Source organism: Marmota flaviventris, chromosome 1 (genome assembly GCF_047511675.1).
Source record: "Marmota flaviventris isolate mMarFla1 chromosome 1, mMarFla1.hap1, whole genome shotgun sequence".
In the NCBI taxonomy this organism is placed as follows: Eukaryota; Metazoa; Chordata; class Mammalia; order Rodentia; family Sciuridae; genus Marmota; species Marmota flaviventris.
In genome coordinates this window covers 96,264,746-96,281,371 of record NC_092498.1, presented here as the reverse complement: position 1 = coordinate 96,281,371, position 16,626 = coordinate 96,264,746, and the positions used below count along the sequence as shown (strand labels likewise).

Sequence of the window (16,626 nt, the reverse complement as noted above, 5' to 3'; positions counted from 1 at the left end):
GGTGGTGCTAGAGAAGGGGACAGAAGGAGAGAGGCAGGGGCTCCTCTCAGCCCAACCCCTTCTGGTAAACAGTTGGGTTGTCTTCTCAGGAAGCTCCTCTATTACTTCTCCTTGCCTGTGACTCATTCAGGAGGATAAGCTGTAAGTCACTTTTGGAGATATCACTACAATTTTGAGCAGGATTTGTTGGAAGGCCTTTCTTCTCCTCTTATCATCTGGTACTTTTCCTTGTAAGCCCCAGGAAAGAAGGCATGCTGTGGGTTCTGGCCCTACTTCTAGCCATCCTGCCTCCTGGTGAGTATGTGGCACAGATGCCCATGGAATGTTGTTTTCCCGTAAAGAGGCCATACAAAAAATTCCATTACCTCTTTGCCATTAATTTTTATTATTGTTACCATTCCAGGAAGTCACACATCTTCCAGTTTGGAGAGAAGAATGATGTTAGTCACAAATTCACCTGGATCACATGTGCCAATCACTTGTGATTTACGTGAAACAAATAAATTCATCAACTGGTACCAATTCAAGGAAGGCAAGGTCCCAAGATACCTTCTCTACTATAATTTTTTAAATTGCAAGGTTGTGGTGGACTCAGGAATCATTTCAGGGAAATATGATGCTTATAAAGGCCCAGATGGGAAATGTAAATTAGAAGTACGAAATGTGGAGGAAAGTGACTCTGCTGTGTATTACTGTGCCTACTGGACTGGCACAGTGGTTCAGACCTGCCTTTATCTGTACTCAAAATGTTGCTTTGTCTGCTCCTGGTACATAGATAGGGATCAGCCCTCATCCCATTTCCTGCCCCTGACCTCACTGTACTCTGAACAAAGGGAAACCATGAGCCCAAACCTAACAACCACTCTGTATTATCCCACTCTCCTCTAAGAGTTATTTCCTGCCTCCATTTGCACCCTACGACCAAACTCCCTTACTGCTATCTCTCATCCTTGGCCAAGCGTGTACACACACACACAAACACAGAAGAATCTCCAGAAAGTTATTCAGTATTTAAAGAGAACAAAAATTTTTCTATCTGTAGACAACACAAAGTAAGATAGTAAGAAGGCCCACTTTGGCTCCTCCTGGACTGCATGCTGCCCAAGAATGGTTCCCAAATATTTTATATATATATATAGTTGTGGTTGGATACAATGCCTTTATTTTTTAATTTATTTTTATGTGGTGTTGAGGATTAAATCTAGGGCCTCACGTGTGCTAGATGAGGGCTCTACTGCTGAGCCACAACCCCAGCACCCCCCCCCCAAGTACTTTTGATTTGTGTGTTTAACTTACATGAATATACCCTACACCATCTGGAGGAGAGTATTATACCAGAAAGACTAGTGGAGGAAAGGAAAAAAAAATGTTCCAGAAGAGTGTGTGTGGCTGCAGGTTTGGTGCAGAATATATAAAGTACTTAATAAGGATGATAGAAACAATTGAGAGAAATAGTTGTGAATACTGACAACAAAATCTAAAACCTATTTTTATAACACTTTTGGTTGCAATAAATTTTTATCCCCCAAAGAAATATTTTCTTATACTTGGAAATCTGAAAAATTGTGAAAAAATAGAAAAAAAAAAAACCAGAAAAAATAAAACCTGCTATTTTCTCACCACCCCATTGCTCAACATCTACATTACATCTCTTTCTACTGATCATTTTGCTCTGCCAATGTTGGCACAGCTGTTAATATCTAACACCACATTTCAGCCTTATGTCTATGGGAGGTGTAAATGATAGTGCCATAATATTCTTTTATTAAAAAATTCCATTAGCTTTATATTTGACCACCCAGTCACAAAATCAGAAAATTCCAAAGACTGCCTCTAGAGACATGGGAAAGTGAACCTCAGTTGCAGTGCACAAGCCTGGCTCTCTCAGATTAGGAGCTCCCCCAGATTAGGAGCTCAGGGACTGAGTCTGGTCTGAGAGCCCAAGAACCCATAGCTTCCTTTCAGAGCCAGGCCTCCTCCTTCCATATCAACTGCCATCTCCTTGTGGCCATAGGCCTGACTACTACAAGATCCTGGGAGCAATTAGCAATCTTGAACCTGCGTTTTGCCTGGAGTCAGGGCTGGGTTTGTCTCTCCAAGCATGATTGCACGTGTTCCTTGACTTATTTTTCCCAACACCCTGTCTTGAACCTAAAGGCAAGACCAGTTCTGTGTCTTCAGAAAAAATTCTGAAGTCACAGAACTGGTCTTGCCTTTAGATTCAACCTATGCCCTGGGCCAATTCAGGCCTTTTCTTTTGGGAACACACATACACCACCTGATTCTCTAGGACCATGTCATAACCTGCAATTTCCGCTGCATGAAGAGATTACCTACTACACCTGTCCAATTTTGAGGTTAAACAATCATAATGCACATTTCTTGAGAGCTTTCGATGTATCTATGACTATACTAAATACTTTGCTTACAGGATTACACTGACACACGAAGCAATTACCTGGCATCCTTTTCACAGAGTGGGAAAAGGAGGCAAAATAACTTGCCCGATACCAAAACAACTCTTTGTTATTTCAGGGCACTGAAAATCTCCCACATTACCACTGAGTGGCATGCTCCCACACAGCTCAGATAGAGTATGCATTTTTGGCAGGGACTGCTTTTCAGTGCTTGTCCTTGCTCTAAAGCAAGCAGCACAAGTGTGGTTCTATTCCTGCAAAGTGTCTTAATAAAGCCAAGGTACTTCGATAGAAATGCCTGGATTTATCTCCCAATATTCATTCCCACTAGGTGTACAGTATCTGACAAGTTACTTCAAATAACAGCTTTCAACATTTCTAAACTGAGGATATTGATACTTATCCCACTATACTATTATATATTTATAGTATATAAATATATATTATAGTGTATATACTGCAATATTTCTAGTGTGAAATTGCAGAAGGAAAGGGTATGTGGGTAATAGAATCATTTTTCCCCAAAACCCAGATGAAGACATGAATACCAGGGATGTCTTTAATATGCAGACAGTTAACACACTTACCTGATCTGCTCAGCTCATGTGGTGCAGGAAACCCCAGCACTGCTCATAACTGAGAAAATCATGGACAACTCACAAAATCACCCAACCCTCCTCTTCTCTGAGACACCAGAACAGCCACACCCTCCAGCACTAACCTGAGATCTCAACTCTCAGGACCCTCCCTTTCTCACCTTCTCCCTGGGCAGCCAACCTGGCAGATGGATGCCACTCCTGAAAGCAGTCGTCCTGTATCCACTCTAGGCTGTGAGTTACCGGCCCCCATCACTTTACTCTCCAGAAGAGAATGAAGTCATTCTTTTTTGGACCTTCTTCAAATATTATTTGTTCATGGGAATATCTCTTCTTTGCTTGAAGTTGGTCTAGGGCAGTTGAAGCAACCAGAGCAATTTCCAGGGCAACAGATAAGAGTGCCAACATATATTGCAAGGATGGATGATTTTAATTTCTTTTTTTTTATTTCACAGATTTTACACATTTCAATGAAAAGCTTCTGTTTCTTTTAAATGTGTCTACATAATAGACTGAATATTTTATCAATTTATGAATTTATAACAAATCATTTACATAAACTATATACCAGTGCATATATGCACACTTAAATTTCCTATATTTTCAAAATAATCAAGGTCCTACTCTGTAAATCTAAGAAAAAAAAAACTACATAAACCTTTTATGGTAATAGTAGTTATCATTGAGTAGAGGTTTAGCAAACTATGCCCCTTACTAACAACCCCAGTTTTGTATATAAAGATTCATTGAAACACAGCCTTTCCCATTTGCCATATTGCCTATGGATGCTTTTGTACTAGAGTGCCATGGGTGGGTGGTTGCAACAGACGCTTGGAGCCTATAATATTTATTTATTTATTTTTGAGAAAGTATTTTTAAATGCTTTTTTTGCAACTTTTATTTTATTCATTTACATATTTTTATGCCGTGCTGAGGATTGAAACATGTTAGGCAAACACTCTACCACTGAGTCACAACCCCAGCCCCAGAAAGCATTTTTTTAATCTGTGTCCTAGGGTCCATTAATAAATGATAATTACTTGATTTTTCCATGTTTTTTAATGTTTATCTGACCCTTTGATGAACATCCAACCTCCCAAAGTTAACTAAGAGAGTTTGGATAAATTATTTCACATACCTTTGATTCAATTTCTTTACTAAAAAATGATAATGCAATCATATTAACCAGCAAGAACTCTTGAAATTTACTGACTCAATAATACACATAACATTCTAACAAAATTGGATGGGGCCTAATTTTTAATAATTGAGGTATTTTATTGGTTATGTGGGTTATTATTGCATATTAGAAAAATGAAATTATTTAGACTAATACTCAAAGTGTTGTTTGAGAACCAGCAGCAGCTGTTTGCCCTAATAACTTCTTAAACATGCAGAAATTTAATTCTCCCTCAGAGCAACTGAGCCAGAATCTCATTTCACCACATTCACAGGTTACAGCAACCTACTTTGCAGTTGAGGAACAGGGGTTAAATGCCAGGAGGTTCAAGGGATAGACTTCACAGTCCAGGACAACTAGTAACTCACCTCATTCAGATTATTCAAACTCTTCAATTTGTCTAATGTCATCTTAAATTTCTTGATAGAAAAATGTATTGATGTTTGTCATCTCTGAAGCTGATACACATGGCAAATTCCAAATTAATTAAAAAACAGTATATTTAACTTTCCACTTATTTGAATGTTTACATTCATAAATAAAATTCATAGTAAATTCAGTGCAAAGTATTGAAAGAAAAAGGTATTACATAGAAATGCTCAGACAAAAACAAATATAGAGGGAATCTGTTGCAAGAAGACTGACTCTATAGAACTATTAAGGAGAATGTTGGTGAGGCAAAACAATTATATGGTTCAAAAACTTGGACCTACAAAAAGAAGAAGCATTAGATATAAAATCAAGTGCAGATAAAATATAATATTTTCAATCTTTTAATATTTCTAATAAAGGAATTGACAATTTTTTTCCTTCAACAGCCATATAGTAAATATTTTTGTTTTGGGAATCCCATGCCTTCTGTCCCATCTGCTCATCCCCCTTGATTCAGAACAACATCCTGGTCATTTTTAGGTATTGGGAGTCTTGGAGCTACTGACAAAGGGTTGGGGGAGGATGTCTGTATGGGGGCCACCTAGTATATGGACACAGCCAGACTGTGTTTGGTTCTCCAGATCATGAATCTCAGGTGCTCAGCAATGGTGGTTCCCATGTAAAGTACAGGATAGGAGTGGGGCTACCATAATCCTTTACACCAAGCTCTTTGAGGTCCCTCTCCAAAAGGGCATTGTGAATTGGTATCAACTGAAAGAAGGGAAGCCCCAGAGGGAAATCCTTTATGGCCCAGCAAAGAATTACAAGCAAGACAAGCTCAACTCCCACTTGGAGACAGATGCGAGAAAAGATGGTATCTTTTACCTGATAGTCAATAATGTTGTCACATCTGATGAAGCCACATCTCACAAAGTCAGAGCATGCCTATAATCCCAGCAGTTTAGGAGGCGGAGGCAGGAGTATTGCAAGTTCAAAGCCAGCCTCAGCGAATTATCAAGGCCCTAAGAAACTTAGCAGGAACCTGTGTCTAAATAAAATATTTTATAAAAGACTGGGGGATGTGGCTCAGTAATTAAGGGATAGGTTCAATACCTGGTTAAAGAAAAAAACAGGGGTGGTTTTACAAGAACTTCTTATTATCATCCCTCAGCTGGGTTCATAATTATGCAACCACATGGACTCTGCAATGCTGTCATTCCCAGGTTCACAGGTATTAGAACAAGGAGGTTCCTCTGGTTATATTTAGTCCAATGTCCCCACTTCAAATGAGGAACCAGGCACCTGGAGAGGGCAAAGGCTAAATGGTTTGTCTCAAGCTACTGAACCTCAGAGGCAGGTACACACCTACCTTTCATGTTCTTACTCTAGTGCCTCTTCCTGCCTCTCTTGTGAAAAAATGCTGTTTTCTTTGGTTCTTAGTAACATAGCATTTCTTTTAAAAAGAATCTGAGACAACTCAGTCTTTTCTTCTCTGTGATGGCCTGGATCCCAACCAGGTTTTATGTAGGTAAAGTATGTGACTATCACACTCTTCAGAAGGCGATGAAGGTCAGCAGAGGATGAACTCCATGCTCCATTGACCCACACAGTGCTCTCTCCTGGCCACTTACTGCCCTTCAGTTTTGTAAATTTCTCCCTTGTCTGAAATCCCAACACTGGAACACTTTCTTGTCATAGTCTCCAACCAAAAGGACATGTGAGTGGCAGTGATTGATGATTTAATAAACATATATGTAAATTGTTTGTGAGTTCCCAGAGGACCCGCTGACCCAAACCCAGATTTCCTGCACTTCACTGTGAACCCTGGGACCTGTCTTAAGTTGGGGATCACACACTTCATTCAAATTTATTGTCTCTGGTCTGCTTTCTGTTTTGTTAGAGTGCTCAGGATTTTCAATGTTGCAAATCTCACTAGCTACACCTTGGAAATAAGAACACCCAGATCAAAAAATAAAATAAAATGTTGTAGTTATTCTTATCTGAAATACAGGAAATTTGCATATGAATTAGATAGTAATAGGTCAGTTTATGACAGTAGGTTTCTTTTAAAAAATGTACATCTCTTGGGCTGGGGTTGTGGCTCAGTGGTAGAGTGTTTGCCTAGCAGGTACAGGGTCCTGTACCACATAAAAATTAAAAAATAAAGATATTGTGTCCAACTGCAACTAAAAAAATAAATATAAAAAATATATATCTCTCTGTGTGTATAGGTTTTATCATAGGTCTTTGCTATAACTTACACTGTGCTTTTTATATAGTTCTTGTATTATAAATTTTGTAAGAGATTTATAATTCATTACTTACTCTATTGTAATTTATTTCTTTGTTTATATAAAAGATGCTTTTTTTCTTTTGTGTTTTATTTCTTGAATCCTCAATGACTCTGAATATACAGAAAATTCTTAAGACACCTGATATATCTTTTTCTTGTGTTGGAATAAGGAAAACTCAGAGACAAAAAGGGATGGCATGGGCCTCAGTCACATGTGGTAAAAGAGCCAGGTACAATCTACAATTCCAAGATAAAATAACTTAGAATTCTCCATTTACACAATCTTTCCAATAAATAAATGCTAAAATTTAAAAACATTTTTTGAAACACAATTTTCAGACAGTGCTCTTTTTCCTTCCAACTGGGAGGCTATAAGCTGCTATGAATGGATAGTTGTGCTCCATGATCACATTAATTCCTGTCCCTTGGGAGCGGAGGCCATGTCTGCTCATGGAAGTTAGGCCAGGCAGGACAGGGTGGGCCTGGAGTAGACATAAGATTGCAGAAATGCCCCCATGAATCTTCTGCTTTCCACTTATCAGAAAACTGGATTTATTTCTTATATTCCAATTTTAGTGAGGAATCTATAATTTTATGGGAGATAATATTCTACAATTTTATCTTTATTCCAGGAGAAATAAGAAGTCATCACAGAATTTATTTTTTATTTGGCTTTGCCAAAAAAAAAAAAAGAAACATGATGCCAAATGGTAAATGATAAATGTGGGTTTTTTGAAAACAGAGACGTTGGATCACAGCTCTTAAATGTGTTGGCATATTTGCATTTTTGGTTACTAAACAGCTTCCTCCTTTCAGAAACATATTCCCAAATTGCTAAGAGAAAAGCCTTGGTGATTTTGAGAACAGAAAATTGGTTCCTTTGATGCACTCTGAGTACTTTTAACATAACTGAACACCTGGAAATCAAAAAGAAAAAAAAAAGACTTAATTCTTGGAAAACTTTTCTTGGTACTTTAGAAAGGTGGTTTCTTAATTTTCACTTATTATTTATTGAACCCAGGGACCCTTAAACACCGAGCCACATTCCTACCCTTTTTATTTTTTATTTTGAGACAGGATCCCACTAAGTTTCTTAGGGCTAACTAAGTTGCTGAGGCTGGCTCTTAACTTGCAATCCTCTTGCCTCAACTTCCAGAGCTGCCTGGATTTCAGAAAGGTGGTTCTTTAAACTGTAGGCCTAGCTTTTTTTTTCCTTCTCCAACATTTTTCATTTTCCTTTGTCAATTTCCAGTGATTTAACCAAATTAGAAAACAATTTATAAGATCAATTCATGAGAAAACTTACAAATAATCAGATAATACAAAAATCTATATTCAAGTTATTCCAAAGGAAGCCAGAAGGCATAGTTGCTAAAGTGCTGGTCGGGTCATGAAGCTTGGGAAGAGGCTGAGATTTTTTTAAGACAATTTGGCCAATGTCATAGTGTAGGCTGTATCAGAATATTTGCAGGAGAGAATAAATTCATAGCAACTCTTCTTTTTAAGTAACTTTTTCTATTTTTAGCCTAGTAACAGAGAATGAATGGGCATACTTTAGAAAAATCATCTTGAAATCAACCTTATCTGTCTCTGCCTCATTCTTGAAGATATGGTTTTCTAGCTGTAAATTCTTTTAACTTTTGTTTATCGTGGAAGGTTTTAATTTCATCTTCCATCCTGAAGCTTAATTTCGCTGGATACACAATTCTTGGTTGGAACCCATTTTCTTTCAGTGTTTGAAATATGTTATTCCAGGATCTTCTAGCTTTCAGAGTCTGTGTTGAAAGATCAGCTGTTATCCTGATTGGCTTACCCCTAAATGTAATCTGCTTCCTTTCTCTTGTAGCTTTTAAAATTCTCTCCTTATTCTGTATGTTGGGCATCTTCATTATAATGTGTCTAGGTGTGGATCTCTTATGATTTTGCACATTCGGCGTCCTGTAGGCTTCTAGGATTTGGGATTCTGTCTCATTCTTCAAGTCTGGGAAGTTTTCTCGTATTATTTCATTGAATAGATTCCTCATTCCTTTGGTTTGGACCTCTATATCTTCCTGTATCCCAATGACTCTTAAGTTTGGTGTCTTTATGTTATCCCATATTTTTTGGATGTTCTGCTCATGGTTTCTTAACAGTCTTGCTGAGCTGTCTATGTTCTTTTCAAGTTGAAATACTTTGTCTTCATTGTCTGATGTTCTATCTTCTAAGTGTTCTACTCTGCTGGTAGTATTCTCCATTGAGTTTTTAAGTTGGTTTATTGTTTCCTGCATTTCTAGCATTTCTGTTTGTTTGTTTTTTATAACCTCTATCTCCCTGTATAGTTGATCTTTTGCTTCCTGGATTTGTTTATGTAACTCATTGTCGAAGTGATCTTTCATTGTCTGATTTTGCTGTCTAATGTCTTCCTTGATACTCCAGATCATCTGAAGCATGTATATCCTGAATTCTTTATCTGACATTCCATCTGCTGCAGCTGTTACCTCTTCTAAAGTTGAGTTGACCTGCATTGCTTGTGGTCCTTTCTTTCCTTGTCTTTTCATACTGCTTGCGTTTCTTTCTGCTTGGTGAAACTGTTGTGTTTTTGAAAATTTTTCCCCCTATATATTTATATTGCTCTTGTATAGTTGAAAAATCTCTCTTGCAGGGTCGGGCGGCAGTCTGCCTACCTTGCAGGCGCGGGCGGCGGCTCTGCTCTGCCCCTACTCCAATTGGGGTTACGTGACTACCACGCTGGCGGGCTGCTGAGCCTGTTCCGGGCGCGGGCGGCGGCTCTGCTCTGCCCCTACTCCAATTGGGGTGACGTGTGTACCACGCCCACAGGCCACTGGGCCTGATCCACTGGTCTGTTGCAGGTCTGCCTACCTTGCAGGCGCGGGTGGCGGCTCTGCTCTGCCCCTACTCCAATTGGGGTTACATGACTACCACGCCGGCGGGCTGCTGGGCCTGTTCCGGGCGCGGGCGGTGGCTCTGCTCTGCCCCTCTGGCTTGATGACAAAGTGAGAGAGACTCGGGTGTTTGTGACTCACTTTCTTTACCAGGAGACCAACTGTTTCTGTCGCCACTGGTATCAATGAAGTTCTCTCCTCTGCCACTTTCTGATGACATCAGATCTCTGCCATGTTGATATCCCATGCGGATCGCAGCATTTCGTTCCCTTTGCCGGGTGACCAAGCAACGGGTGAGTCCTGACCGGCCCTCACAAGCCCCATCTCAGTCCTGTTGCCATTGCCTATGAAGGCTCGGTTGGTATTTACCTCCACAGTATTCAGCAGGACCTGGACCAAGAAGCAGTTTCCGCGGGTTCTTTACCCCTGGGCCAGAGCAGTTCCGGGAGCCGGAATTCGGCCTCTCCGGGCTTGGTGTATGTTCTGATAGGAGCAGGCTCCAAGAAGCAGGTTATTTAGCACTGAGCCTGAGTAATTTGTCTGTGAGCCGCAGGCGAATGGCAGCCTGAAATTACCTGTTCTATGGCTGAATGAGCTGCGATCAGTCGAAAACAAGGGTGGTGACGTCAGCTCTCCAAGATGGTGGCCGCTGGCTTCCTCTGTGGTCTGACCGGTGTGGAGAACCAACTTGGACCGCTTCCTTCCCCCGTCTCAAACCCAGAATTCAGCACTGAGTATGGTGATTTCACAGCTGGCAGAAGCCCGCAGAAACTGCAGCACTGTATCTTTGTGTTGCTATCTCCTCGTTTCCCAGCGCACGCCGCAGACTCTAGCCGCGGGGCAATTTGCTGAATAAGCAGGGTGACCCTCCGTGCAGACAAATCTCTCGCGTTTGAGCCCCCGTAGCTGATCCTCGTGCGATGGAAATCCTTCCTCTAGGTTTTGGAGCACCCCAATTTTGCTGGAAATTCCTAACAAGATAGCTTTTAGCCGTTCTAACTCGTCATTCTCCCGCACAGTGACGCGGTACACCGGGGTAATGCTCTCCCTTCGCCGCCATCTTCCTCCCTCTCTGCCTCATTCTTGTCCTCAGAACATGAAGGATCCTTCTGTAGGTCTGGGCTGCTGGATATGGAAACAAAATCACTTTGTAGATGTTTTTTTATCTTCCTTGTAAGAAAATGGATTGATATGATTGAAAAAAATATATTGCCTGTAGATGGCCCATAGTACTGAAATTTGTTTGTTTCACAAACTACTCAAAGCCAAGGTTTTGTATTCTCATTTGTTCATTCACTCTCTCTCCAAACATGTACTGAAGATGGCTTTGGTGTTAAACGGCAGAGATAAAAGGGTAAATAACACAGAGGTTCAATACTTAAAAGATTCCTGGCCCATAGTTGAGTGTTGTTAGATTTTTCCTTGATTGGGTTGCACTGTAGTCTTTTTAGTTTGTTGAAGATTCTGGGTTGACCTCTTCCTTTCTGTATTTGTGTGGAACTTGTTACTTATAAAGTCCACATAAGCAGTATGAGATTCTTGGAAAATTGGGAATGGAACCACCATTTGACCCAGCTATCCCTCTCCTCAGTTTATACCCAAAGGACTTAAAAACAGCATACTACAGGGACATAGCCACATCAATGTTTATGCAGCACAACTCACAATAGCTAAACTGTGGAACCAACCTAGATGCCCTTCAGTGGATGAAATGGATAAAAAAAATAGAGCATATATATACAATGAAATATTACTCACCAATAAAAGAAAATAAAATCATGCCATTTGTAGGTAAATAGATGGAGTTAAAGAAGATAATGCTAAATGAAGTTAGCCAGACCCAAAAAACCAAATACCAATGTTTTCTTTGATATAAGGAGGCTGATTCATAGTGAGATATTGAGCAGGAGCATGGGAGGAATAGATGAACTCTAGATAGGACAGAGGGGTTGGAGGGGAAGGGAAGGAGCATGGGGTTATTAATGATGGTGGAATATGATGATCATTATTATCCAAAGGACAAGTATGAAGACACAAATTGGCGTGAATATACTGTGCATACAACCAGATATATGAGAAATTGTGCTCTATATGTGTAATAAGAACTGTAATGCATTCTACTGTGTCATATATAAATTAAAAATAAATAAATAAATAAATTCCACATTCAGGATGACCATCCTAATCCAAATATCAGAATTTTTTTAAAAAATTAAGACTTTAAAATGAAATAGCTGTGTTTCTAGATATTTTGAAGAAGTGATATTAATATCGGATAGGAGTTATTACATTTGGTTGAAGAAATTGATGAAATGGCCCAATATCATCCCATTACAAATAAAAATAATATAGGAAATTTTTTGTGGGCCCAACATCATGCTAAAGAATTTCAATGCCTCTGCCATCACTCAACACCCCTATATAAGAAAACCTCTCATTTCCTTTTCACAGTGAGAACTAAAAAGTTCAGTTACTTCCTAGTCACAGGACCAGGAAATGTGGCAACTTTGGAGATTCAGTGAGACTCATCATTCCAGAGCACCTGGTCTGGACCATTATATGATTTTGCCAAATTAGTCCTGTTAATCATATTCTGAAGATTTCCTTTTTCTCTAAGTTGTCTTTACTGGGGCAATTTGACTACTTAGTAACAGAACACAATTTATATTATTACTCATTAGGTAATAGATACTCAAGAAATTATTCTTAGTGAACTTCTACAGAATGACAAATGATTCTGGCACCATTCCCCTTAAGATTCTTTATATGTTGGCATCAAATTTTCTAGAAATACTGAATCTTAGAACTACAGCAGCTGTACTGAATAATATTCCTCACTTGTATAGTTCAGACCTGCTTTAACAGCTACAAAAGGTACGATAATACCCACAGGTTAAGATTCTCTGAAGAGCAGTTTCGATGCTCTAGTTGCCTTAGTGTGTATTTTCAAGTCAAAAGGAGCAGTTCTTTCAGCAAGGGATTGTTTAAGAGATCATCATTATGCACTTCCATTCAGGAAGAGCTCATCAAATCTCTTATCACTGGGAACTGGACTGTAAAAAGAAGATTGTAAAAGTCCAGATGTTTATCCTTCTACACCTATAAATCACAAAATACTAGTGAAGTATGTTGAATATATGTTTATGAAGTATTTAACTCTATGATTACTATGATTGGTTATTGAAATTAAAGAAATAGTAAATATCAGTTTCTACTTATAATATGTACTTTCTTAACTGATTGGTCTACAAAGTTAAAAATTATATTGACACAAATACCAGTTGAGAAACAGTGTTTTTTTTTTTTTTAACCTTTACATTTCATTAGGAATTTTGTCCGTGCTTCACCTGGATTAAACACATGCATTGCTTGTCAATATTCTAAGTCATCTCAGATCTGAGTGTCTATTGGGAAACCTCATATGGTGGTATCCCTGGTTATTATCTCTTCATGAAGCAAAAGCAAGGCATTTTCCTATTAATTATTATTTTATAAATTTGTAAAATAGTATAAATTATACAGACCTCAACCCAAGTAATATTTACTAATCTATATTAGATTTTTTTCTTTGGTTTATTTGTTTTACCAGAGCTGTTTCCAAAAAACAGCATTAACTGACATTTATTTTAGGTTCATATCTTCTCCATGTTGGCTTTGGGGTCAGAGAACTGGAAGACCAGCTTTTCATGGAAGAGGCTGCACAAAAGCTGTACTATGAGGTCCCTGTATTGCCTGCCTTTTGCCCCTGTTTTACCATAAGGTAATCCACATATTTGGTTATTTTGGGAAAGAAAGCCACTTATATTCTTGTACTTTCTTTATGTTTAAATTCAGCATGTCTTCATCTCTATCACAGAACTAATATTTGCATCCATGTTCTGATCCAGATTGGTTCATGCAGATAACACATGGAGACCTGAGATGGCTTTGAGGGCCAGGTCTCCTGTGACTTTTCTGGTCACTCTGCCTTGAAGAGTCAAGCACCAGTTGGAAGCTACTCTTTAGCATGAGCTGAACAAAAAAAAATTGAGACTGAACATTCTGTCAAAAGCTAGAATTCATGTGTCTTGCTACTACTGATGGGAAAATTATGTTGTACAACACAAGGAAAGCGTTTCCACTCATTGACTGCTGATAGTGCTGTTGATTCCACTGACACTCTTGTCATTCTCTTAAGATAATTAAAGGACCCAAATCTTTAACATTATTTGATTTGCTCAGTCAGAAATCCTGTTGTGAGCAAAATTAACTAGGACCAGAGCACTGGTATCTTAAGAATTCCAGACAATGATGTTAGAACTAGAATTTGAAGAACTCAGGGAAACCAAACTCATCTAATGTTTTTGGTATGGGTAGAATCACTGTGGAATTATAACGAGATCGTCTTCAGTGGTGGAACCAAACTTGTTGTCACAGGTGAATATCAAAGGCATACAACATTTCCAAGGTAAAGGAGGGAAGACATGAAATGCTTCTACTGGAATAACAGTAAGAATGTTGGGAGAAAAGAGGAGAGTGGTGGGAGTTTAATGTGAAAATCTTAGGAGAGATTTTAAAACAAATTCTTAGCTAACGTAGGTGATACCTATACTATGATAGGATTTTTCTTTGTGGACATGTGAACTTCTTTAAAGTGCTCTTATATAATGATATTATTTAAGGGTTGGATAGTGGGACAAATTTTATTATTACATGTAAGTCAGTGATAGACTCAGTGGAGTGGACACATTCCCTTTTCTGGTGGTTAAACCTGTTGGGGAAGAGAAAGAACTTTACAGGTAGGACCACCTGGATCTCTGTTTCCCTCAGAGCTTAATGAAGTTTGGCAATCATTTTGCCTTCAGTTTCCTAATTTAGAATAAGAGATAATGATATGAACCCAATAAGGTTTTGTGAGAACTGAATGAGATAATGAGAAGAAAGTTCTTGGCACATGGCCCAACACATAATAGGTTCCTGGTAAATTTTTCTTAAATTCAAAGGTAAGGTGAGTATCATCTCCACTATAGAGAGATTATTTGATCCAATAATATTTACTACAGGATAGAAATTCTCTAGAGGATTCAAGTATACTTCTAACTGATCAAATGGAAGGTACTTTAACATTCACTCACAGGAAAAAAAAGAATCTAGAGGGGTTTTTTTGGAGGATTTTTTTTCATTTGCTAATAAAAATAACACTTAAAATGTGTTTAAAATTTTTCTGCTTAAAACATGTCTAACATGCTTTGATGTTTAAACCTTTATTTCAATTGAGTATATCTCCTACATCAATAATAGTTCGTCCTATAATTTAGAGCCAATAAGATTACTCTTTTGCCAATATTTGTTAAAAAAGAAATTTAAATTCATACAGAAAATGGTTAATACATGAAATCATTGGAATCTTGTCAGAAATCTAAAATGCATACTAAAAATGAAATAGCTTTTACAATTATTTGATGAAAGAAAACCAAACAAAACCTATATTTAAGAAAAGTCTCCCTGTAGTTTTGAAATATAACTTCAATAGTTAATTCACTCAATGTTTGGTAAACATGAAATTTATTTCACTGGATCTTAAAATACAAAGTAGGCAGTATCATTAGGCAAATGCATACACACAAATGAATTGAATAGGCATACTGATTTTTTAAATAAAAAATTATGTAATAGCTATTTTATTCATTATTCAAATAAAATAGGATTTCTGCCATTTTATGTATTGTGGAAATAAATTTGGCCCTGAAAACACTCTTGTACAGATATTTAAATATAATGCTTTAAAATAGCATGTAATGTAAGAATCCAGACCATAGATACTAACTGTATAATAAAATACACTATTTAATGCTTAGTCAACTGTTACTAAGAAAGTTATGTAAGTTCAAGATTCATTTTATCCTGAAAAGCATAAAATTTATACTGTCAGGGAAAGAGGCACGAGGTAATAAAAGAAAAGTTTTCCAATCATCATTTGAGTTTTAATTTTTTTTCTTATTTTTATAATGAAACAGTAGATTTCCCTTGAAGAACCACACTTTTCATCTAAGTCCCTTAGATGAAAATTAGAGTACTTAACATATTAACTTTGACTAAAATCATACAAATATAATTCACAATTAAAGTGACAGTGCATTATTACAAACATAAAAGAAAACCTACTTCCTGACTCTTACTCATTTGAGAAATAAGATAAATATGGTGCATTCCAGAATCAGCTAAATGAAGAATGAGTTGCATAGAATCACAGAGCATGAGTCTGTGAGTTACATGTCCAAAGAACAGAAGAGATAAAGAATGGGCAAGAGAAGTACTTTAGAAGGGAGCACAGAGCCTCATCTAGAGAGATCACTAAAGTAGCCTGCCTGTCTTCCCCTCCCCTGATTTATACCTTAACAAAATGTTCCACTATCAGAAAATAAAAGAGAGAAAAAATACTTGAAGTTATGAACATAGAAAGCCTTGTTCATGAACAGTTAGAAATCATACCCTCCTTAGTATATGGAGAAAGAATAAAGATCAAGTTTCCATCCAGGCTTTGACACTCCATGGCTGTGACTTTTAACAAGTTACTTAACTTCTTTGCATATCTGTTAAGTAAGGACAATAATAAATACTTTGCAACCTCTGGGTGATGAAAGGCCATGGTGGACACTAATTCAATGGCAACTTGTTCTCCTATTGATATGTGCTAAGTTATTGCAAAACAAGCAATATTTATGTTTCTCCAATTATTCTTGCAAATTGATACTCTTTTTAATTGATATTCCATTTCCTTCACAGAACAAAAATCTCTGATGCAGACACTTTCCCGAAGCCCACATTTTTCCTCCTCCAGTTGCTAAAATAAATCATCATAAGTCTGGGACATATCTTTGTCTTCTTGAGAACTTTTTCCCTGATG

At 37.9% G+C, this 16,626-nt stretch overlaps 1 long non-coding RNA gene across 2 annotated transcripts; it reads left to right on the top strand.

The window, feature by feature from the left end:
* On the top strand, positions 1–16,590 carry LOC114096129 (uncharacterized). 2 transcript variants are annotated; one of them, XR_011707935.1, is made up of 5 exons: positions 1–141; positions 236–294; positions 9,894–10,033; positions 13,371–13,500; positions 16,506–16,590. It is a non-coding gene; the product is annotated as an uncharacterized lncRNA (long non-coding RNA). The 2 variants fall into 2 exon arrangements; XR_011707934.1 differs by having other exon boundaries at positions 5–294.
* The last annotated feature ends 36 nt before the right edge of the window (positions 16,591–16,626 follow it).